Source organism: Cyprinus carpio, chromosome A23, assembly GCF_018340385.1.
Source record: "Cyprinus carpio isolate SPL01 chromosome A23, ASM1834038v1, whole genome shotgun sequence".
NCBI classification, from domain to species: Eukaryota; Metazoa; Chordata; class Actinopteri; order Cypriniformes; family Cyprinidae; genus Cyprinus; species Cyprinus carpio.
In genome coordinates, this window is record NC_056594.1 from 7,769,918 (window position 1) to 7,794,863 (window position 24,946).

At 35.5% G+C, this 24,946-nt stretch overlaps 1 protein-coding gene across 1 annotated transcript in view; it reads left to right on the plus strand.

Moving 5' to 3' along the window:
- LOC109091227 (plexin-B1-like) overlaps window positions 1-24,946 on the plus strand; it is a 67,168-nt gene that overhangs the window by 904 nt on the left and 41,318 nt on the right. The gene's annotated exons all lie outside the window — the stretch shown is intronic.

Genomic DNA, 24,946 nt, shown 5'->3' on the forward strand with positions numbered 1-24,946 from the left:
TAAGTGCTCTCTTCCATTTTTTTGGTAAATTAAAATGGTTTACACGCACAAAATAAATAAATAAATAAAATAAAATAAAGGTGCTTATTAGAATCAGTTTTAATGATTTATATTAAGACATATAGTCAAAGATGTTTTATTTTACATGGAGTGGGCCACCCTTTCATTCAGTAGGTGCTGCTATGTTGTCTTCACCTGACAGCCTTGCATTATGAGTAATACTATTACTAATAAAATGTTTACTTTATGTAGAGCTTTTAGCTAGTACTTGGCTAGTACAAATCTTCGACAGAAGAAATGTAAATCAGCAGCAGCTAGTAAATCTTCATACATCCAGGCAGGTAGGTGTCTGTAAACAAAAAGTTACTGAGTGCACTTTTAACAGTAATTCTCTGATACATAAACTCCCTGTGCTTAGTTGTCAAGAAGTGTTTACATGCACTATAAATGCTGAATATCAGTTAGATTAAAACAAAACCAGTCTTTTTAAAATGTCATGTGAATGCTTTTTTTTTTGACTGAAATTGTACCAGTCTGGTTTCCGTGAAGTCGGACTAACAGACCTCGATAATGCAATTCTATCTGGGCTTCATCCAGCATGAATCCAGCACGATGAAAACTGTAGCTTAAATACACAAAAACCTGCTGTAGCTCGGTTAAATGGTGATCAGAGAAGAAGGTTTGAGGTACGAGGGTTTTTTTATTTTAGGAGGTCATGAATCTGCTTCCCAGCATCTGTTGCTTCGTGGTGCATTCTTCGGCTGTGGGTATGTTCGGTTGTGGCAGGAGATCTTTAGATGCCTTTTAACCATAAGGCACTGAACTTGACATGTTAGTGATCTGATACATCTGTACTGTTTCATGCTTTAGCCAAGAAACACAAAGCAGCCTCATATTTATTGTGAAGTGTTGTGATATCATAATATTTTCATATTGGAATGATTTTAGATTATGCAGGGGAATTTTAAATAAGATTCACCAGCAGAGATCAAGATTTATTCTGTTTCCATTCATCTGTTGTGTCTGTTCGTTTACCACAATCCATCAATTTGAAATAGATGACATTAGGTTTGACTGAAATCAGTCTGGTTTTTGTGCAGTTGGACTAACAGACACTGTAAGTACATTTTATTTTTTTATACAATTTTTGAAAAAAAAAAAAAAAACACTTACAGCTGTGCTTGCCAGATATTGACTGTAACAAATATGGTGGCAATGTTTCAGGCTTTACTGGATAGCATATTGGCGCCTGTATATTTTACAACTTACAACCATATATTTCATTAAGTGATATAATGTTAAATTACTAACCTACTTAAAGCACCAACATCTGCTTTATACCTTAAAATGTATTGATAACCACTAAAATAATACAGGAGATAAAATATAAACCACACAATTAAACCGGTTTGATGAAAGTGGTCTGTCCAAAAAATACTTGGATATTGACAGTTCACAGGGTCATACAAAGGTAACACAGATGTCAGAAAAATAATGCAATAAACATTAACTAAATAACATAAAATATAACACAAAACACAGATATAAAAAAATAACAGATATAAAAAAACAATATTATTATAGTCACTATAGTTTTTTTTTTTTTAGTTTTTATAGTTTACCTACAAAACATAAATTCTACAGTATTTTACAGTAAAATTACATGTAATGGCCTGTTAAAACATTTACATTTTACATTGGTAAGGTAACTTACAGTTAAGCAACAGATTTTACTGTTGCATTTAGAATTGTTTTTTTTTTTTGTAAAAATTGTGAACATTTTGACTGTAAACTGTAGCTTGATTTGTAGCTTCAAAAAAAAAAAAAATTTGTAACATGATTATAACTGTACATATTTAATAGGTGGCTGATGGCATCCCCCTCCCATTAGAAAAAGAAAAAAAGTAGTTCAAATACTCCCACACTCTCACATCCAGCAAATGTTATTTTGTTGCCGGATCTCACAGAGGGATATGTTGTGGGAAAGACTGTGGTGGACTTTTTAACTTACTGTCCAATGCACTTTTCATACTCTGTAAAGGCTTTCTGTCTTCATCCATATTTAGCCAACAAAGTAACCGTAAGTGCAGATTTTATTTCAGTTCAAAATGATGAAACCCAGCATATTATTAAATAATATCTATTGAAGTGACCCTCCCCTTATTTGGTTTCTCCATATCTACCCATAGAGGAACACATCAAGGTTCAGTATACCTCACATGGTTATTTGCACTGTTTTATCTTCTTCAATATCTGCACAAAGATGTGCAAAAATGGTTCTCTTGTTTCCATCTCTGGCTTTCTTGTATTAGCAGAAACCTTGGTCAAAGATGGCCATCTGCTCGCCGCTTTGTAGTTTCCTTCAGCACAATATCAGATGAACCCCTCACCTCATGTTCTATGGGAGTGTGGTGTGGAGCAGAGCGGGACGGTTGTAGTGTGAAACCACGGGTCTGGAGGGTGTTGAACAGGGTTAACAGGTGGTAGCAGACATAGATCCTGAAGGGCTGGCTCTCTCATTTAAACACATAGCCTAAAAAACTGGTCTTGGTTTTCTTGGTGTGTAATTTAAACTTGTGTTTTGTGATATTGATTATGTCAGATTTGTCCTAGCGATTTGATCAGCATTGTGTCATCAACTTATATGTGTCACTGAGCGAAAACTGAAAGATTGCATACTACATCCAAGTTTTTGGTCTGTTGCTTTATCTTCATTAAAGCTCTGTTAAAGAGAGGAAGGTGTGAGGTACAAGTTTTTATTGAGTGTGTATTTTAGGAGGTCATGAATCTTCCTCCTAGCATCTGTTGCTGTGTGGCAGAAGAGCTTCTGGTGACTTTTAACCATAAGGCACTGAACTTGACATTTTAGTGATCTGGTACATCTGCACTGTTTTATACTTAAGCCAAGAAACACTAGGAAAACTCACAATTATTTTATAGTGTTGTGAAATTAGATTTTAAATAAGTCACCAGATATCTGGATTTATTCTAATTCAGTTCATACATGTTAACGGTTGCTTCAATTTGATTGCGAAAGATGATCAGTTTGGACTAGAGGTCAGGCTTTTCTTTACACGCACAGGCTTGCATTTCTATACAAATACCAGAAATCATCAATCCTTGACATATTAGGCAATTAAAAATGATGGTTTCCGGGCCAGGACAAGCCATAGAAATTAATCAAATCTAAAAAAGTCGTGTAACTTTTATTCATGCATTGTTAAAAATGAGTTGAACTAGTCATGTTCAGCTCTAAAATATTTAAATATTTTTGTGAAAGCAAGTTATAAAAAGTAATTGTTAAAAATAAATAATTAAAAAACAACAACAACTGGAAGGTCGTTGGCTAAAGGGATTTTTTAAAACCTGAAATAAGCAGACCTTCTCATTTTCTAATATTCTGTTTTATTTCATTTTTGACGTTTTTGGTCCATGGTTTTTCTGTCATTGTTTTTCTTAACCCGAGTTATGATTTCCAAGCCCGCACATAGAAGGTTATACACACACCAGAACTGAAAAATGGAAAGTAGATAAATAATATTTAGTGTTTACAAGGATGTGTGGGAATGTGGAAAGAGCCTTGAGGAACAAAATGAAAGAACAAGATAAATCTCTCTGGATTCTAATGTCATGCCAGTGCTGCCATGGCAAGGTCAGATTCCTCTAAAGCTGTGGGTCATACCGGCAGTTATCTGAGGATGGGTTAGAAGATCAGATAATAAGTCTGGCAAACAGATGAAAGCTCTAAAAGAGATTTGAAATCGGCTTGCTCTTTTTATTGTTACAGTTCAGGACAGCACAACCCGCTGTATACAAGAGCACAAATACAGAGCACCTCTTAAAACTTTTACAAGGGTATTCTATTATTACCACCATTATTATTTTAAAACCCAAATTCTAACATGGCTTAGTGTTATTATCAAATTCCAAAGGATGTAATCTAATTAAATGTATTTGCTGCCACAATAAAAGTGTAATGGTTTGAAACATTTGAAAAAGAAGAAACTGTACACTAATATTTAAATTATAATTTTATTATTTTACAGTGAACTATTAAAAACAAATCTGCAAATTGTTCAGCCATACAAGCAAGCACAGCAAACCTGGGAAAAATGTTAAGGCACATTTTAAAAATCAATGGGAATTAAAAAATTTTTTTTTTAATTTTTTTTTTTTAAACCAAACCCTATTAATCACTCTCTAGCAACCACATAGAAACACGCTAAAAATCATGCAAAATAGCTTAACATTGTGACATAGAGTTTTGCACTGGAAAAATGTGCTTTAAATTTGCTAATTCACTACATATAAAATATTTCAAATATTTCCCACATTTAGAATTGTATATTGAAGACTGAAATAATGTTGTTGCCTTTGAAACCATGCCTGTGTGTGTGTGTGTGTGTGTGTGTGTGTGTGTGTGTGTGTGTGTGTGTGTGTGTGTGTGTGTGTGTTAAACCTCTCCATTCCTCCTGTTGGGTACACTTTTACACCAACAACCCTCAGATTAGCTCCCATACACCAGCTTTCTTCCAGTTCACTACTATGTTAGGCCAATAAAACCACGCTAGATGTAATATTTACTAAAATTAAAACTTTTTACTTTTTTTTTAAGAGAGATGATCTTCTGAATATATATTTTTTGACTTTATATACACGTCTGTTCTCAATGCCCTGCTGAGAAGCTAAACCTCAAATGCTAGGCTAGTGTGCCAACATCCATCCTAGCTGTGCCCTGGCCATAAATAACCCCTTTTATTAGCGCACGGTTGAGTGTTTACTTTGCCAGAGTGAGCTTTTCCTGTATTTTTAATCTTGACTGGGGCCAGACAGAGGCCCTTACAGGGCCAGAGATTAAGAAGCGTGTGGAGGTGTTGCCTGTGCTAACAGGCGAGGACAGTTGTGGCTACCATGATCTCTCTGGGGTGGGTGATTGCTTATTCTCTGTTTATTTGAGTAAGTGTTGACTGTGTGAAAACACTTTCACTGTCTCTAACTTACACATACTTGTCATTTTGTCTCCCACCGGTGTGAGGTTCCTCTCCATGATAGCAAGTGTGGCAAGCTGTTGAGCTAAAAATATTCAGTGGTGCATATGTGCCGTGACATAAGTGTGCTTTCTTGTGGAGGCCATGTATGGAGTTTTTACGTGAGGTTTAGGTGAATTTGGAGAGTGTAGGTTCTAAAAAATTATTTCTCCGATCTAACACCAGACTAAACTTTTCATTCTTTCTATTTATGTATTTTTTTTCTTGTGTCCACGTCCAGTTTCTTCACCTGTAAAATCAGCTTTTCCTGTGACATTTGACTGTGAAAGAATAGTTCATTTTATTATTTACTCACCCTCATGCTGTTCCAATAATAATTATATATATATTTTTTTTTACACACATTTAATAGCAGCTCACTGAAAGGGAAGATTCTAACTGAATAATGACTTGAATTTTGCTTTTTCTATCAAATATCTTGGAACATAGTGCATAAATTAAATAGATGATTTTTATGTTAATATTGGGTGTCATATTTGGAGCTTAACATTCATAATATGAAAAAGAGCTGCTTGAAGATATTTTTTTTTTAACTCTCCTTTTCACGGAAAGAAGTTACACTATATGGGTTTCATGAGAAAAATAATAACCGAATTCTTATTTTGGATGAACTATAAATGTGGCAATTTGACATACGGCACTTGCCTTTTTCCCCCGCAGAGCTTTGCCAAGCCATGCAAAATCTGGCTCCTGGTAAGTACAGTAAGCCAGGTCTGTGCCACAGACAGGCAGCTTGACATGACAGCTGCATCTGCTCTCATTGTGACTAATCCATTAGCTGAAATGTTACAAGCCACTGGAGGGGGTTTGACCTGGGGTCCTTATATATTGGCTTTATCTGTGGACATCCGCACAGTGACTCACATATTTGTTTGGGTGAGAGGATATTAGCTGCGACTACTGAAGCAAAGCAATTGCATCAGAGATGGACAATGAACTTTTGCTGGGCCAGCAGCCTAAAGGAGGAGAAGAGGCAATTATTGGAAGAGGATTTCAGTCGCATTCTAATCTATAACTGTGTGCATCTTTATGTACATCTATTGCTGAAGTATACTGTAATTAGATTGTTAGAGTTTAGTTTCATACATTTGAGTCTGAGTTAAAATGCATGCAAGAAGTTGTTGTTACGACTAAGATTTCACTGGTGTCATGGATCATTGGTATAGTTCATTATCTGTTTAAATCTGCTAGTTAGTTAATTCCTCACAGACCCCAGTGCAGATGGTAACAGCTAGTCCATCTGTGCAGCTAGCTTTACCCCATTATTGTGAGGAGCAGGATAATATGGTATAGTATATCAACAACAGTTTTGGTTTGGTTCAGTATTTTATTTTTTTTTTTTTTTTTGTATAGGCCTCCTGCTGTTTTGAAAATAGAAATGCTGTTGTATTTTATCAATGTATTATCCCAAACACTTCCCTGTCTGCCATTATTCAGCCAAACAGATCCCACCCACACCCAATTGTGTGTTATTGGTTGAGTTTGAAGTTGACGTGGGACTGCTCAAATATAGCGCAATGTTGAAAGCGCCACGATGCACTTTCAGAAAAACAGGCTGCTGCTGGGACAGTACCTTTTCAAAAGCTACATCTTTGTGCCTTATTTACTCCTAAAAGGTGCATTTTAGTACCTCAAAGGTACAGATTTCCACCTACAGTAAAGTGTACAAATTAGTAAGTGGTAAGTACTGTATTAGTGCCTTTTGAAAGGGTCCTGCCATAGTGACAGCTTTTTTATTTATTTTTTCTGCAGAGAGTGTTATGAATGAATGCATTACAGTTTTACTAAAGATGCACCATATGACATTTTACAACATAAACTAATCTTGCTGAGTCAATAAATAAATAAATAAATAAATAAATTCAAATTATCTCATTCTTTTAATAAGGCTTTGTTTCTTCATTATGAAATCAAGTCAGTTATAGCAAAAATATCAAAATGACTTTTAATACACACTAAATACATGTTCATCATTAGGGTGTATTGTAGTGATGCACCGAAAAAATAAAGTTATTAAATTCTATTAATATCTGATTGCATATAAACATTTAAATTGCACATAAGGCAGTTGTTGAAGAGTGAATATTTAAACGGTGCTGTAATAACTTTTCATCACATATTTATTCAAAACATATGTTAAGTTAAAATCTAACGAATATGTAATATAGTGCATATATTTAACAAAATCATTTCGGCCCTCCAAATCTAGCTGAAAAAATTTATGCAAATATTTTCAGTTGCTGAAATTTTGGTGCATCACTAGTGTTTTGACTCATGAGATGTATGCATAACTTTTAATGTATTTTTAAATAAGTTTATAGACCTGAGCAAAATAATAATAGTAATAATGTCATTTTACTGTGGTGCTTTCAAAATTGCTGTGTATTAGAGTGGTCAAATATCTACTTCTGACTCAGCCAGTAGAGTTCAGGGTGTTTGAAAACCAAATGGCACACACTTCTCTTCCAATGCATAAACCCAAGCTCTAGAAATGCATGCACAAGTGCAAATTGTCATTATTCCCCATGCATGAGTGAATTACTTGTAAGGAAATAGTGGTGCTATTTAACACAGTCTTCCACACTTATAATGGCTTTAAATGTGGTTAGTTTGCACTCAGTTCCACTTGCAGGCACCGCAGTACAGTAATGCAAGCTGGCTGAGCTAACCTTATTTGGCAGGAAGCTGTAAAAGATCTATGCCATGGCTAAAATCAATGAGGCCGAACCATTGCACGAGTAACAATCCATTTTCAAGTGTCCACCCTGAGCATCACATGCTCAGAGAGAAAGGAGGATTACACCTCTCAATGAAGAATCAACCCCTTTCTTCCCCAAATCTCAGATGATCAGGATAATGAAGAGAGAGATGGTGGGAAGACCAGGCTGACTCAACACGCCCCTCCCTTCCGGTTATGCCTGCTCCATAATCTCTTAATCCCATTGGATCGGGGAATAATTCTGTTTGATCAACGATCAATTCATCATTCAGCCACTTCATCCATGTTTCACATAGCTGAGCACAGAGCATTTAAGGTATGCGAAGACTGCTGGAGCTCGCCAGTAGTGACGGACTCAGTTACCTAGTCATTAAAAAGTCAGTTACTTATTAGCAGTGTCATTTTTTTCACAGCTTAAGGGTGAGTAAATGATGACGGGAATTATTATTTTTGGATGGAGCATTCCTTTAAATTGAAATTTGTAATTGATTTATGTTATCTTAAAACCATCTGAATCAAACTTGAATACAAAGAATGTGTTACAAAAAAATAGTTATGTATACGGCTAAACAAGAATTTTTAAATGTTTCCTTTGTTCTTTATCATCCACTGTTTATTTGTCTTTTTTTCTCAGTCTCTGCTAATGTATAATCAAGTTATTAAATAATTTTTAAAAGAAAATATCGTCCCACTTCTCTTATGATATAAAAGCATGCTGGGCTTGATGATGGCCATGGGTTTGCTTATGTAAGATTCTTCAGTAAGTATACAGCTGGATGTAGTGCTGAATGAAGAGAATGTGTTCTTGGATTTGGAGTTGGTTCAAAGGCATTTTTTGCTGAGAGGATGTTCCAGCACTTGTCTTATCTCTAATGCTGTGCTCAAAGTCACATCATGGGGTAAAATACTTTCACAAAGCCTCCAGCATATATCTGATTTGATTCGGTTTACTTTGAAAGATTCTTAGACTAACCTCTGTCTGCCTCAGATTCAAAGTAAGCAAAGTAACAATCAGTTGATTGTATAAGAAATCATTTGTTTCATTTATTTGTTCATGACCCTCTGAAGTTCATAAAAAGATGATAAAATGATGAAGAAGATGAATAAATATCTTGCAATCATGTTGCTAATGTTTGGCTTGTGTCTGTCAGCCTTGGCTAAAGATCCTTTCCCTGTCTTGAGAGTGATACTGTTTCTATTTTATTGCAGAATTAGCTGTATATTCCACACAGACGGCTGAAAAAGTTAATGGATTTCCTGATGAGAAATTAAACTAAACACACTCATAAATAAAGAAATGATGCATTCCTATACCAGGCCTGTGCCTTCGGGGCATAAAGCAGTTTTGTAAGCATTTCCCGTGGTCTCCATGAATCTGCTGTGTCATTATTATGGGATAGTGACAGCAGTGTTTTGCTGATAGAATTAGAGTGAATTCCTGCAGTCTGTCATCGTGGTTATAGTCTTTCATTTGATTTTGGCACAGCCACTTTTTCTCGAATGTCTGCTCATGAAAATGGTTGCGATTATCTCTTCTAAATAAACCTCATAAAAATGATCTTCTAATCTAATTCAACTTCTTTGTTTCGTGTTCTACTAAACATAACAGTAGAGCAAGGCCTTGTACACACTGCTTGTCACTTATCTTCTCAGTGCCTAATCCTTGTCACGCAGTTTGATTTTTAGGGGACTTTTGCTACTGTAAACATGATTAAAAAAAGTAATATTGTATAATGTTACCATATCATTTGTTTGCTGATAATATTAAATTTTTATTTAATTATTAATATTTTTTTTAATTTAGAGATTTATTTTGAATGCATTGAAATATATTTTTTTAAATATTCAATGCATTTTATTGAATATTTAATTGTGAATGCTCATTTCCTCTATTTTTACATTAAGAATATTTTTGCTGTTATCTAACAAATTCACTCTAAAAAGGGGGAATGATTATATAATAATATTTTAATGTTAAATGTAATCCTTGGTAAATCTCAAAATGAATATATATTTTTTGTATACTGTACAATATAATGTTGTGATGCCTAAATTCAGAATTTAAAATGATTGCTTTTAGTCTGGCTGCAACAACTGATCAATAAATTTGATAATAATTAATTATTATTACAATTAGTGATTGTAACTTCTACTTTCAAAATGTAAACAATCAGTTTAAATTTTAATCCCTTTTTTGCACATAAAACGATTATATTATTGCATAATATTTAATTGCACATAGCCTACATATATGCTTTCACTCTTTGTTTATATTGCCTTCAAATTGCACAAATTAAAATTTATGTTTTTAATATAATTATTTCAATATAATAATAATAATAATAATAATAATAATAATAATAATAATAATAATAATAATAATAATAATAATAATAATTAATTAATATATAATAATGATTAATAAAATAAGAATTAAGTTTATATAATTTAAATCACATATTTCAATACTTAATATTTCTTGAAAGGTCCACTCACTGAGTTTATTGTTATGGTGGAAGAGGGAAAAAAGAGGGAGAGAGATTTTCACGGCCGAACTGCTGAGCCTTGTAATTAAGTGGAGAAGTTGGCTGAGGACTCGGGAAGTTGTTTGTTCCAGCTTTGGTCAGTAATGAGGAAATCGTTGCAAGCCATGTTGTGACCACTGAGAAGCATGTCATCTTCAGACACTTCTTGGCCAGCACCATTGCATGCGGCGATATCTCTGCACTGTTTATATGTTAGAAATACATTTTAGTAAAACTGTCTTTTCCTTGTTGATTTTCTTTTAATATGTTTAAAAAAGTATGTCGGAGTCCTATGACATCGCTAGACACTGGAACCATACAGAGGTGGATTTTTAATAGTCGCATCTGTTTTGCTTCATGCACAGAATTTCTCTGGATATTCATGTTCTCTGTCCATGTGTCTTGTTGTGTAGACAGACCAGTATCTTTTTTTAAAGAATGCACACATTAAATATGTGCACACATGACCTACAGTATATGAAGGTAGCATTATGATTGGATGACCCCTTTCTTCTTGGATTGTAAAACTACAATGTACTTCTGTCCATACACTACCATTCAAAAGTTTGGGTTCAGAGAGAGAGAGAGAGAGAGAGTAATGATGGTGAAAATACAGCTTCACCATCTCAGGAATAAATTTGATTTTAAAATATATTAATATAGAAAACAGGTTTTGATTGTAATAATATTTCACAATATAACTATTTTTATTGTATTTTATATCAAATAAATGCAGCCTTGGTGAGCAGAAGAGAATCTTACTGACCACAAAACTTTTGAATGCCTTTTTGTATGTCTACTAAAGATGTTAGGAGTTTTTGAAACTTTAAAGGCAGCTAAATATTTTCATGTATAAATACTTGTATTTACCATGTATTATGTGTACTGCTGCATGTTCTGAAAATTAAGCTATTAAAGTAATTAATTTTATTATTACTGTTAGTATTATTACTTTTTATATTGCATGAAGTCAAAACTAGTATGAGTAAATATTTTCCAGATAATTATCACGATAAATTTCAAATTTCAGAGTTTAAAGGCTGACGTTTGGTTCTAAGTGAAAGTTATAGAAACCAGAAAGTTAATTGTGGTTTTAAACTACTCTTTATGGTCAAAACATGACAAACACTTCACGTTGAATTCTTTATACTTTTCCGGTCATTTCTCCTTAACAAAATAAATATCTTTATAGAAAAGTTAATTTCTTAGTTTCTGCATGTTCTAATTACTGATATTGTTTCAAAACATGAGACAGGTTTGTGTTACCTTACGTTGATGATATGTATGTTTAGCACAGTTTGCAGTACAGGCTCTAAAATTAATAATATTACCTTTTTTGGTCTCTTAGAAATGCACATTTGACAGTAAGTAGGCAGCTATAATGCAGATGTAAATTTAGGTTTATTATCAAAAACAGTACAAATTTTAAAAACCTAATTTTTATATGGTGACTGTTTGCATTTTATTAAAATTACCCATCGGTCATCCATAGTAGCAAACATGTTAACAACAGTTAAAAACCACACACAGCACCTCAATACCACGGTACAAATTTAACTATATGGTTTCTAGGTATTTGTATTGAATACAGTCTAAATACATTTAGTATAAATGCTCAAACACTATAACTTACAGTAATAAAAAAAACCGGAGGCTAAATATATTCCGTTACTCTGTTAATACATTTAATACATGTCTACATTAATTATATAATAAAATTCAATATGAATATCCCACATTTCTGCCATAATACCATGGTGCGGTTGTTACTACAGTAAATCCATGCTAAATGTAGGCGATTTGTAGAAAGGCCTTCTGACTGTATCGTTGCTCACAGTGTTTCTCCTGTTGGTCAGCTCTGTTTCATCTGGCTCTAAGCTAGTTTAAATCACCGAGTCATTTGAGTTCTTCGCTGTATTCAAGGGCTCCACACACTCACAGTACTGTTTATTGCATTGAGCTAAATTTATTTACTTACATTTTATGTTTACATTTGAACAAACTGCTTTGTATGAAACTGGCAAAGAAAGCTAAGATAATGCCGACAAAATCAAAAAGTCAAACGGGAACCATCACAAAATCCTTATCCTGGCTGATATTAGCTATTATTAGCTCAAAAAGCCTGCACGAAAGCATCGTTAGAAAATCCCATGGGAATAGTATGCAATACTGACAACCTTTGACTTTCTATTTTGAACATACTATCAGATGGGAAATAGAAATATATCCTTCAGCAAGAAGACACTGGTTGGTGTATTACTGAAGCAAAACTGACCAGGCCGTATTTTTCCACATTCATAGAGTGATAGCCACAGTCTTAATGAACTCCATTGTATGTCATATGTCATAAACTAAAGCATGTACGCAGTGTTTTTGAGTGTCAAGTGAGTACAAAAACACTGTTTAAAGGCGTTCATAATTGCCTTTGTTAAGTGCATAAGCTAATGGCAAAGTGCTTGGCTAAGGTGCTAGCAGAGCTAGCGATTAGTGATGGGTGACCCACTGCACTGACACCATGCAAAACAGCTAGACCTCCTCAGAAGGAGCCATTCACACGAGCCCAAGGTAAACTTTCACTCCGAACACCACAAATCTCTCTTTATTTCACTGTAGTTAGACCCAGTGATGGAAAAAGACCACAGTGTCCCAGCCAGAGCTTGTTAAACATTACACACGGAGGCTTTGAGGGAACAAACATGCCTTCTGGAGATGAAGGGTTGTTGGAAAACTGCTGTGAATCTTATCCATTTATTTTTAGCTCTGTTTCCAATATTCTTAAATGCTGTCATTATCAGGGTACTCATGTGATGAAAATGTAAAAACAAGCATGCAGCTCATATATTTTCTCTGTTCTTAAAGGGATAGTTCACCCAAAAATGAAAATTCTGTCATCGTTCACAACTGAATTTATGATGAATATCCTGGTCACTTTTCAGTCAAAATGATTCTTTTACACGTCAGACTGAATTGGTTCTGAATTCAATTTACTTTACTTTTAACTACGCTTGAGAAGGAATGATTATCATTAAATTATGACTTAAATTTCATTCTGTTCATAGTTTTTCAGTCCTCACTCATTTTAATTTTATGACAGATACTTAATTTGTCTCACTTAAAAAGGAAAATCATACATTTTCATTTTTTGGTGAGCTATTTTTTTTTAATGTTTTGGAGCATTTATGAGTATATGAGATGAACCCTTCTCATGTTTTTTGCAGTTTATTGCCTCTCTAAGGTCTGTGGTGTGTAGAAAAATGTTGATATCCCCACATCACTTCTTCATTTTTCTTTTCATGCTTCTATACATTTCAGCTGGATTTATTGTCTAGCGTTCTCTCTTAAACACAGTACATCTTTAAGAGCTAAAGCAGCACTTAAGCCTCACACTGTTCAACTATCCCTTCAGGGAGATACAGTGAGCTCGATGAGAGGAGACACTGGTAGGTTTTATTTGTAGACAGAATTGTGTAGTCTTTGAAGAAACCAAGTGTTTACAAGGTAATGAGCTGATCGGTTTATCTCAACATATTTATATACCAATTCTGGGGGCAGTATTTTATCTTATACTATTATTTAGCAAGGATGCATTCAGTTGTTCAAAACTGATAGTAAAGACATTAATAATGATTCAAAAGATTGCTAATAAATTATGTTCTTCAATTCAACTATTAATCAGAGAATCCTAAAATCATGAAATCTCAAAATGTATCGGTTTCCACTGAAAATATTAAGCAGCAGAGCTATTTTCAACATTGGTAATAATAAGAAATAATTCTTGAGCAGCAAATCAGTATATTAGAATGATCTCTAAAGGATCATGTGACCCTGAAGACTGGAGTAATGATGCTGAAAATTAAACTGCTAATTAAATTCTATTCAAACATAAGAAAAGTCTGTTTAAACAGTACTAATATTTCACAATATTCCTTTTTTTATCAAATAAATGGAGACTCAGTGAATGTAAGAGACTTTTAATAACATCTTACTGACCTGAGCTAAATCTCTCATATTCCGATTTGTTCTCTGAATAATTTTTTGTTTATTTGTTTGTTTGTTTCTGATTTCATATGTACCAGACCTTAAATTTTTATGTATAACATTAAACTGTGATTGGTTGTTTTAGGTATAAAATTTATTTAGATGGGCGGTTCTTTGCCAGAATAAACTTTTGTTTACAAAATTGGAAAGCACTTTCTCGATCTGGCAAGCTATAATCTGATTGACTGATTTTTACACAACTTCAGGAAATAATTGCTGTATTTTATTTTCAGGCCACCGGGAAACAAGTTGATTACAAGTCTTCTCTGACTAATACAAACACTTTTTAAAATGAAATAATTGCTAGATTTTCCAAAGTATGCAAGAATAGTGGCTTTTAGTGTATTCAAAGTTTTGTTTGAGGAGCAAGTTAATTAGATATTTTAACTTTCCCAGTATAGTAAAGCAGTTCACATTTTTCCCACACCAGTTTATTATTGTGATAAAATCTTTCAAATTTCAGATAAGCCCACCCTTAAATGGCAGATTGAAACAAAACAAACTGTGGTTGATCGCTTTACATGTTGGTCAGATGGTCTTAGTTCCTGTCCAAGTAGGCGTTTCTTGGCTTGAATAATCTGCAATGTGGATCAGACTGTATGCCATTTAATTAAAGCCCTTGCGAAACAAGACTACTAGATATGAGACTTAACTGCTTACAGCTTAGTAGTGCCTTTTTCACATTTAATGTACAGGTAGTTCTCTTGTGAATATAGCAGCCGTTCTTCTCTAAACCCCTCTGAAATCCATTTAAAGCAGGGATCTCCTCCATTTGCTCTGCTCTGGAGGAGTCTGCTACTAGATTGGGCCGTTGTTGATTTTGCTGTTGCGCTTGGCTCCCGGGACAGTTACACTGTTTTGCCAGCTGTGCGCCGTATTTTGTTTTTGCTCCTAGCATCATGTGCTGGAGATTCAAGGAGGTGTTTTCTCAACGTTCCAACAGTTGCTAAAGTCTGGCTTGCATCAAGGAAATTAGCCATATTTCAGAAGAAAGACGTTTGATTAGCATCCATTTACTGTGTGAAATTCAGTCTTAATGCGTTAAAGTGTAAAATGATATGCTCGTTTTACAGTTACTGTTGCAATCTAAACCAGCTCTGACTCAGAAACTGGTTTAACACGAGGAAGTTCTTAAACTGAAGCATCAGAGGAAGCTTGTGTATCCATAAAGACATCAGAGCATAAGGATGTTTGCAGCTCTATGTTAAAGATTTGAAAAGAAAGCGGTTTTTGGACTTTGAACTTCACAGTGATTTGTTTATTGTTCTGGTCTTCATAGAGAGTATTGAGCACATACATTGGCAGACAGACACCACACTGCCTTTGTAGCTTCAGCTGTTTACACAGTTGAGTCACTGTGCAAACATTAAAAGGAGCCGCAACATTAGACTGTTACACACTCTGCAATTTGTCCTGCTCATGTTATAACTGCACAAAGACTTGTGGAGCAATAATATGTTTCCTTTGAATTTCTTTCTCTTTCTTTCTTTCTTTATTTATTTTTTTCTTTCCTGCTACCCTCCCTTTCCTCCAATCTTTACTTAATTAGTTATTTTCTTCATTACTTCTGTTGTTTCCTTTCCTTTCCTTTCCTTTCCTTTCCTTTCCTTTCCTTTCCTTTCCTTTCCTTTCCTTTCCTTTCCTTTCCTTTCCTTTCCTTTCCTTTCCTCATTTGATCCATTTTATTTCATCCTCTTTTAATGTTTCCTTTTCATTCCTTCTCTCCTTCCTTTTTCTTTATTTCTTTCTTTCTTGATTTTCTTCCTCCTTTTCCATCTGACCTTTCTATATTTCCTTCATTTTATTCATTGTTTTGTCCTTCTTTCCTTCCATTTATTTCCTTATTTACCTTGATTTCCTTTGTTTCCTTCCATTTGTCCTTTCCTTTCCTTTTTTTATGTTGTTTATTCTCATTTATTTCCTACTTCATCCATCCTTCCTTTCCTCCTTTTCTATATAAAATGTTCTTGCCTCCAGTGCTGTGTTTGCAGAACTTTTGAGGCCGACATTCAGGTTAATGTTCCTCGGAGCTTTCAACTTAAAGGCTAAACCAAATGGCTCACGTCCGTTCGACTGAGGAGGAGTGAGGAATTAGAAACCTGACAGGCCACCTCCCTCGTTAAGGCATCCGGTCGTTTCCATGCAGAGCACATCCCAGAGTTCACTTCCTCTCTGTCTTTGACTGCGGTCTCGGTCGAGGACGGGAGGAACAGAGGGGGATCGTGGGATGACCGGCGGCTGAAGCGAGTGTGGGAGCGTCCTCTCTCTGTGTCCGACCTCACAGAGCGCTGCGCACTGAATATTAAACTTCTCCCTCCATTGTACTGATTGCTGTTTAGACTACTGTCAGGGAAATGCCAATTTCAGTTATTTTTATTTGTGTTATGTGTTTCATTTTAGTCCAGTTTTTCCATATGGGCAGATTTTTATTGCCCTTGGCTAGAAGACGTTGTTCAAGGTCAATGCCAAGGAAGTCTTTTAATGGAGCAGAACTGAATAATGGTCTGTTAATTCAGTGTCGGCCCTCATCATAGCTCCGATAGATAAGCTGAGAATCTGCACTGCGATGGTGTTCTTTATCAGGCTGTCTGGATCGGGCTCTCGTGATTGATTCTGTGGAGAACAGAGCATCTCTGTGTCTGTGGCCCAGTGGAGCTTGTCCTGCGAGTGACTCTGCTCATATTAATCATTGATGTGGTTCCCAGGTGTCTGGCCTGTTAACTGACTTGCAGTGACCACAGAGGAGAACCCCACTGCTTCCCTCCCCTGCACACTTCCATCTTTCAGAACCTCTCTGCTTCTCTTCTCACCTAATCTCAAGGGGCCACTCATGCCAGCTGAGGGTTTACGGCCTCTTCTCCCACCCTCTGTCACTCTCTATCTCTTTCAATCCCTGGCTTTGGAAAGATTGCTTCAATTAAGATAACGGCGGGGTTCCTTAAGCCATTAGCCGTGTTGCTGGAAGCCGTGTGCTGTCTATCCCCGTTCTGCTTCCTGTAGATTGAGAAAACCACATGCTGCTGTCTGTACACTATCTGGTTATTCATGTCACTAGCTGCCTTATTAATCACATGGAAACAAAGTTGTTGTTTTTTTTTGTTGTTGTTGTTTTTTTTTTAATTAGCTGTAACATGGTACAGTGATTGTAACAAATGCTAATAATGAAAAAGTTCCACATACACTGTCAAACTGAAAGGTATACTCAATACTAATATGACTTCTTGTTATCAAGATCTTTTGTCTATATGCTGTGTTCGGCATGAACTTCATATTATTTGTAGTGCACTTGTCGTCCGATAATAACAATAAGCTTTGTGCTCCATTACCTTTTAATAAACAAAGAATCAGCTTTAAAATTCTGCCAAATTCATAACAAAATTAAAACAATAAGTTTTTGGCGCTCTTTTAATGCGGATTGAGCGATCCATTTAGCACCTCATTTCATCATATCTTTCTCTTTACAGTACAAAATAAACATGAATGGACATCGAGAGGTATTTTATAGGATACATGTCTTTTATAGGAAACACTCTCATTCAGTGTTTCAAGCTGTGGAAAATGTGTAAAGCTTGTAAACAATGCCACTTAACAATCATTTACCTCAGAGTAACCATTCGGTGTCCAAAACCTCATCAGTCAGCTAGAAAAAATAACTATAAATAGGAGCATTTTTCTAAATATATGCTCTATATTGCATATTCATAGTTTTACTTAACTTGTCTGCAAGATGAGAAAGAATGCAAGGAGTTAAAGATAAAATTCAAAACCTCCTATATAATTGCATTCTAGTAATGAAGAAAAACAGACTGGATGTGTGCAAGACACATGACAACATTTATAGGATGCACTGAGGAGGTGCCCAAACTACACTCAGTGGCCAAGTGATGCTGACATATGGTCCGTGATATTGGCTCAGATTCTGTGTAATAAACAATTGTTTGTGACTGTATTCTCAAGTTGCAAAACATGTTTAGTTCCCACTTTAAGTGAACCTTTGTTCCCAGGACATCTACAAGATGGATTAAAATGCTGATAAGGACAAGAAAAGATTTGTCATAAACGTATGACATTATGACTGAAATGTTAAAGTGTTAAAAAAATAAATAAAACCCATTTATTTTGTGGCATTTAAAAAAATTATTTGGTGCCTAATTTTGTTTCTTATATGAGCCAGTGGCCAGACCAGGGTCTGGAGCCCTGCTAGTGGACAGTAAAACTGACACAAAACATACAATAAAGACATGGGTTCTTCTGACACAAGTCAGTAAATGGCTGGAATATACCACATGACTTTTAAAATCTGAAAAGTTTATACACTTTGTAAATGGTTACAGAGAAAATCTGGACATCATACACTGAATGACTGGATCACACACTACCACAATACACTCATGTCTCGAACTCAAATGAAACTGTGTGCTGTAAAATTGGCAAAAAAATAAAAAATAAATACAAATGAATAATAATAATAAAAAAAACATGTTTACTATTCTCCTACTGGATGGAATCATAGTCTTGGGGGGGGGGGGGATCTGTGTCTGCACCCATCATACACTAACAAAATTTCTATGATACTGGCCAGCTCTGACTGCCCAAAATCTGTTTACTGACTGACTTTTGGCAACTAGCTTAGACTGATCCAGACTGCAAATTAGGACAAAAATCTGGGCAGAAGTCACGTTGTTTATTCCAGCCTTAAATAACCACCTAGCAACAACTCAGAACACCATAGCAACCACTTAGCAACATTCTAGAACCCACTCAGAACATCTTAGCGGCAGCATAGCAACTCCCTATGATTGCAATGGCAACTTTTCCTTCAGAAAATCTAAAAATATAATTAGTGATTTTTATTTTATTATTATTATTATTATTTTTTATTAAAACCTTGCTTTCAGGCTTGATGCAAGTTAAACACTTAGTGACAGGCACAAAAAAAGCACTTTCTGCCAGAATCTAGACAGCTGAAGTTAGGTTCTGTGTAGATTAATGATCTTTTGGATTTAAATGCAATCCCCTCCTCATGTAAAATACATTTAGTGATGATGATCAAGTTTGTAATAATTATCAATAGCCCACTCTCAATGACTGTTTTTATCATTTATGGCTGTGATTAAATGAAAATGCTCAATGTAGTAACTGAGAAATGTCTTTATTTTCTGTGAAGAGCTGCTGATACTCTGACCTCTTTCAATCTGGATATGCCTGTGATGTGAAACGGGTCTAAGAGCGAGGTTAAAGGGTAACTAGCACATGTGGGCTGATAAATGTTCAATTTTCTGGAATGACAGCCAGATGCAGTTCCCCAAACGTGTGTCCTTTGTCCCTGACTTTGAGGGCAGATGCGAGCGTCCTGGTGGACAGCGCCGTGGAGAGCTCTGGCTGAGAGAGGAGGCACCTGCTGTGCTTTTCAGAGACCACCTCTTGTTCCTCAGGTCCTGTCCCCCTCTCTTTTCAGCATAGGTGGAACTTGTCACCTCTTCATGTTCTCGCTTTCTTCCCCTTTCTCACCGTGCCATCCCTCACACTGAAGCAACAAACAGACAGATGTCTTAATTTCTACCACCTGCAGAGCTCCACCCACCCACCGGGGCCGATCCTCCTGCCGACCCACGTTCATGCCCACAGTCAGTGACACTGGGGCTTTTCAAGCGAACATCGATCTGCAACGATTTCCAGTCAGCGATGACTGAGAGAGCTGGAGATTGATCACTTGCAATTGTCTAATTGTGTGGCGTGGGATTGTGTGCATGCTTATTTGTGTGTTTGCATCCAAGTAAGTGAATCAAACCAAAGAGAAGGGAATTTATAAAGTGCTTGACAACTGTAGACCTCCCACTCCAAACGCCATGGCTTAGATTCTTCTCATTTGCAATCTGCCAGCAAGGACAATGTGTGTGTCCGGGGGTAGTCCATTGTCTTTCAAATGAAGCTGTCCCCCTTCCAAAACTGGAACAGAAGGTCATGAAAGCTCCCTCCATCCTGTGCCTGAAAAGATTATTTGTGGGTGGATCTCTTTGTTGACGCAGATTCTGCTGATTGTGATGCAGGTCCAAAATTCGCAGTCCCTCTATGCTGACCTACGCTGTCCTTGACCGCTGTCATTCTGTATTTAGTGTAATTCATCAACGATGCCTACTCGCTCATTCTGTGTGCTCATTAATATTAAAAATAATGAACTGGTGTGGCATACGCAAGAGTCTTATCTGAACTAATAACTAGTATTGATTGCGATATGTTGTCAGCTCTGTGTAATTCCCTTGTTCAAAGTTATCCATATGCAATAACCGCTGCATGGCTGCAATGGCAATGTACGCTTATTTTCCCCCAGGTTTTGCCCACTCAAAAATCAATCAGAAAAAAAAAAATAGATTTTTATTTTCACAGTGAGTGGCAGTGTCTGACTGTTTGTTTGGCTCCTTGCTTAATAACTGGCTTCAAATTGACTTCTCAGCCATTACTCCGGAGTCAATTGGAGTTGATTTGATCTTAATTCATTCAGGATGTGTGCTGGTGCAGCCCCTGGGCTGTTTTTGGGGGGTTAGTATTGATTTTTATTGCTAAAACTTTTAGTAATTTTTTTGTTCATTGTGAATTTATTACCAGGTTGGATTGGCAAAAATAGGATGAAGGGTATTAAAACAAAAGGCTGGTTGTGGTGAGCTGCATGGAAGACTGAAGGCCCTTTATGATTACTTCAGCATAGCTTCTCTGGCACTGGATCAAACAACACACAGGACAAATGGGTGCGAAACTATTGTCCACACTGGTGAGAACAGGACAGCCACACCAGACCTGCTGCTGTAGATCAGCCAAAAAGATCTTTATTCTGCTGAGTGAATAAAAATGAGGGTTTAAGGTTGACTGATAATGTATTTTGCCCGTTATTAATTATTAAGATAGGGGGTTATTTCCAATATAGTATTATTTTTATGGTAACACTTTATATTTGTATTATGATAACACAAATCTTTAGTGCTCTCAAAAAAAGTGAAGACTTTTTTTAAGATTTAGACAATTTAATTAATAGTAAAATTCCATCAAATTGAATTGAATAATCCTTACATATTTATTTGAATAACTGAACAATACTTAATCAGTTATTCAATTAAAATAAAAAAAGTTTTCATTGTTAGCTCATGTTAAATAATATAGTGTATATATAACCAAATGAAACCTTATTGCAAAGTATTATTTTATTTTATTTTTATTTTTTTATTTCGTTTTAAATTTATTTTACAAACAAGCCTATTAAACAGAATATAAACACAAGGTGAATTGTGAACAAAATTGTATGTTTGGTTTTATGCATGTCATAGTTTTTTTTTTTTTGCATGCCATTGAACTTGTCATTGTGCACTGAGCTATCATTGAAATCGGAACTGTGGTGTGTTAAATTTTTGGTCTATAAAATCTTGACAATAAAATCTGCTTGATTACACAGTATGCTTGGAAAGTTAGTTTAATTAGTGTGGTAATTTTTTTTTTGTTTGTTTGTTTTTTAGTTATTTTGAAAGAATAGAAAAAGTCCAACAAATTGTTAGTCACTATATCCCACACATTGTAATGTGCAAGACTTTATTATATAGTAATGTTTTGACTTTATCCTTAAAGGAATAGCGCACCCAAAAATAAAAATCTTTACTCACCCTCAAGTTGCTCCAACCTTATTGGACCCCATTGACTTTAACAGTTGAAACATTCTTCAAAATCTCTTCTTTGTGTTCTGCAATAGAAAGAATAAGTCATACAGGTTTGGAATGACATGAGGGTGTGTAAATGATGACAGTGTTTTCATTTCTGAGTATATAGCCTTAAAATGAAACTAAAAGGTTTTTTTTTTTGTTTGTTTTTTTTAATTCACCACAAATTGAAAAGAAAAACTCATATCTGTTATTGACATTTCATTATTGGAACCGAGAAATAAATACTGTAATAGATTTATTAGATCTATTAAATAAGAGATCAACATCTCTTTTTTCCAAAAAGGTGATTTCAAATTCTTGATTTCCAATCTGAGGCTTGCATAATTGTCCCACAGAGTCCACACAGTATAGATACAATGTTAAAAAGCTGAGTTCTCCATTTCTGCCACAGTTGGGATGCAAGACTCTTGGGTATTTCATAAGTCTGTGTTATCAGCAGTCCTCTCTGGAAATAACGCCGCCTCAGGCACCTGTGAATGAATTAACATCCATTACAGAAGCGCCTCACAATGCCTTTGACTGTACTGCAGTCATCTCCTGCGTTCTCCAGCACATAGCATATAAATCATACTCACTCATCATTGTGTGACTTATCTTCGTATTTGACTTCTGCTTGGCATATTAAATAAATAGTTCATTCAAAAATAAATGTTCTGTCATCATTTACACACCTTCATGTCATTCCAAACCAGTTCGACTTTCTTTAGTGGAACACGAACTATCACTTTTGTGATAAAAAAAAAAATAAGGATCCATGCTCTCGACTGCCAAAATGATATTTAAAAAAGCACCAAATCAACTCATATTGTGCAAAGAAAGTCAAATGTTTCTGTTTTTGGGTGAACGATTCCTTTCAATACATCAGCAGTAGATTTTCAGTTTGTTTTGACATTCTTACTAGGATTTGTTGTTAGCCTTCGCAATACGTTTGTATCCTTATAGCTAAATGCTAAGATAATTGTTAGTTTAAAAAAGTACATGCAGCTTTCTGTGTGTCATTTTAATGCAGCATTCCCAAAAGATAAACAGAAATTTCTTTAGTTTTTATTATTTTGCATGAATTGAAATGGAAACTGTGGAGAAACACTTTGTCCTGAACACACATACTAAATGAGTTCCAGGCTACCACACTAATATTTAACTCTGACGTCTATCCTATATTTTCCCCTACAGCCTGTGAGAAAAGCCACTGTGTGTGTGAGTGAATTGCACAAGGATCTCACTATTAGACTGCCAAAGGTGCCATTAAGACCCAGACAAATGCAGATCTCACTCCTGGTGAATTTATGCAGTTGTATACAACTGTAGGTACAGTACAGGACATAAAGAAACATCAGTACATGCTTTATTTTTGCCATTAAACAATGCAAATAATTGGGTATTTGGCTTTGAAACTTCACGCAGTGACAGGAGTGTCCTGATATGACATCTTACCAATGGAGTCAATAGGATTTTTACTCTCCCGTTTTGAAAGAATTGATACTTTTCTTAGAAATTATTGATGCAATTAAATGCAAAAAATAAATTTGGGAGATGTACAGGATGTATGCTGTAAACTACTATACTTTTAGTTAGTTTAAAGGTGTCGGTCAGTCTCAGTGGGTGTAAGCTTGAGTAATAATATTAGGTCTTTTTAGGCCCTGTTTTAGTGTGAGTTAATAGACTCTCATCGCTGGACCATGGGGTGTCGTCAAGACAACCTCACGCTACAAAGAGCCTTCACAGGCTCATTCAGAGGCACGAGAGAGAGGGGCTTTTGTGCTGGAGTTGTGGGTGGGAAGTAATATATTCATTTAGTGTGCAAACAGGCGAATAAGCATGCTAACTCGGCTCTGTTCTCTATCGCATTTCATATCTGTGAGCTGCAAACAGAAGTCCACATTGAACATGGTCAGCAAGCTGAATTAATGCTGGAGATGGTCATACAGATCTCATATGGACACAGACACACACTCACACACCCGTACATGAACTCATGTCACAATGAAACCGAAAGCTGAGAGATTAATTACTCTCTCACTGAACTTTATGCAGAGAGACCAGAAGCCATTAGTAAGTTGAAAAAACAAACACATTAAATGTGATAACAAATCTCAAAATCAATATTAATTTACATACTGTGAATTATAATGTTGTCTATAATGCCTGAATTCTTTTGTAGAATTTAGTGTTTAGTATTTTTTTTTTGTTTATTTAGACAGAAAATTCTAAAACATTATTGGTTGTCAGCTCTAACATGAAAATATCGAACAGTGCATCCCCTAGTAATGAAACTGAATTTGAATTATTGTAGTTTTGTGTTTTGTCATAATAAGCCCAAACAAAAACGACATAAACATATGCCTGGATAAACTCGGATTTAATAAGGTCAGATGGACATATAAAAAGGATTAGAATGGAAAATAATAGTGTAATTTCTAAATTACTTTTATTGTTAGAAGCAGAATTGTGGTCTGTGGGAACACAAAAACAAAGAATCAACTCGGTTGAGGGTAAAACATGAGGTTAATAGGTTTTACAATGATTATTTGGATCCATGTTGATGTTAATGGCTTTATCTGTATATGGATAGCCAATATAATGTTGAGGTCTTTGGCTCCTGTTCAGCTGCTATATTAAGTGAGCCATTTGTGATGCTGTCCTGCAGGAACATGATTTCGTACGAGCAGCCGACATACTTCAGGGAAGTGTGAATGTGAGGGCAGGATGATAACAGCTGGCTCTTTCATCATGCTGCTGCTAAATACAGTTACTACAGGCTGATGCATACAGTCACTGACACAGTACATGTCCCCTGACTCACACAGTACAGTGATGCCTTGTCTAGACACAGGAGACGAGTCAAAATGAAACCAAACTCAATGCTTAAAACATAGTCACAGTGCAAATATTACAAACCCATATGCTGTT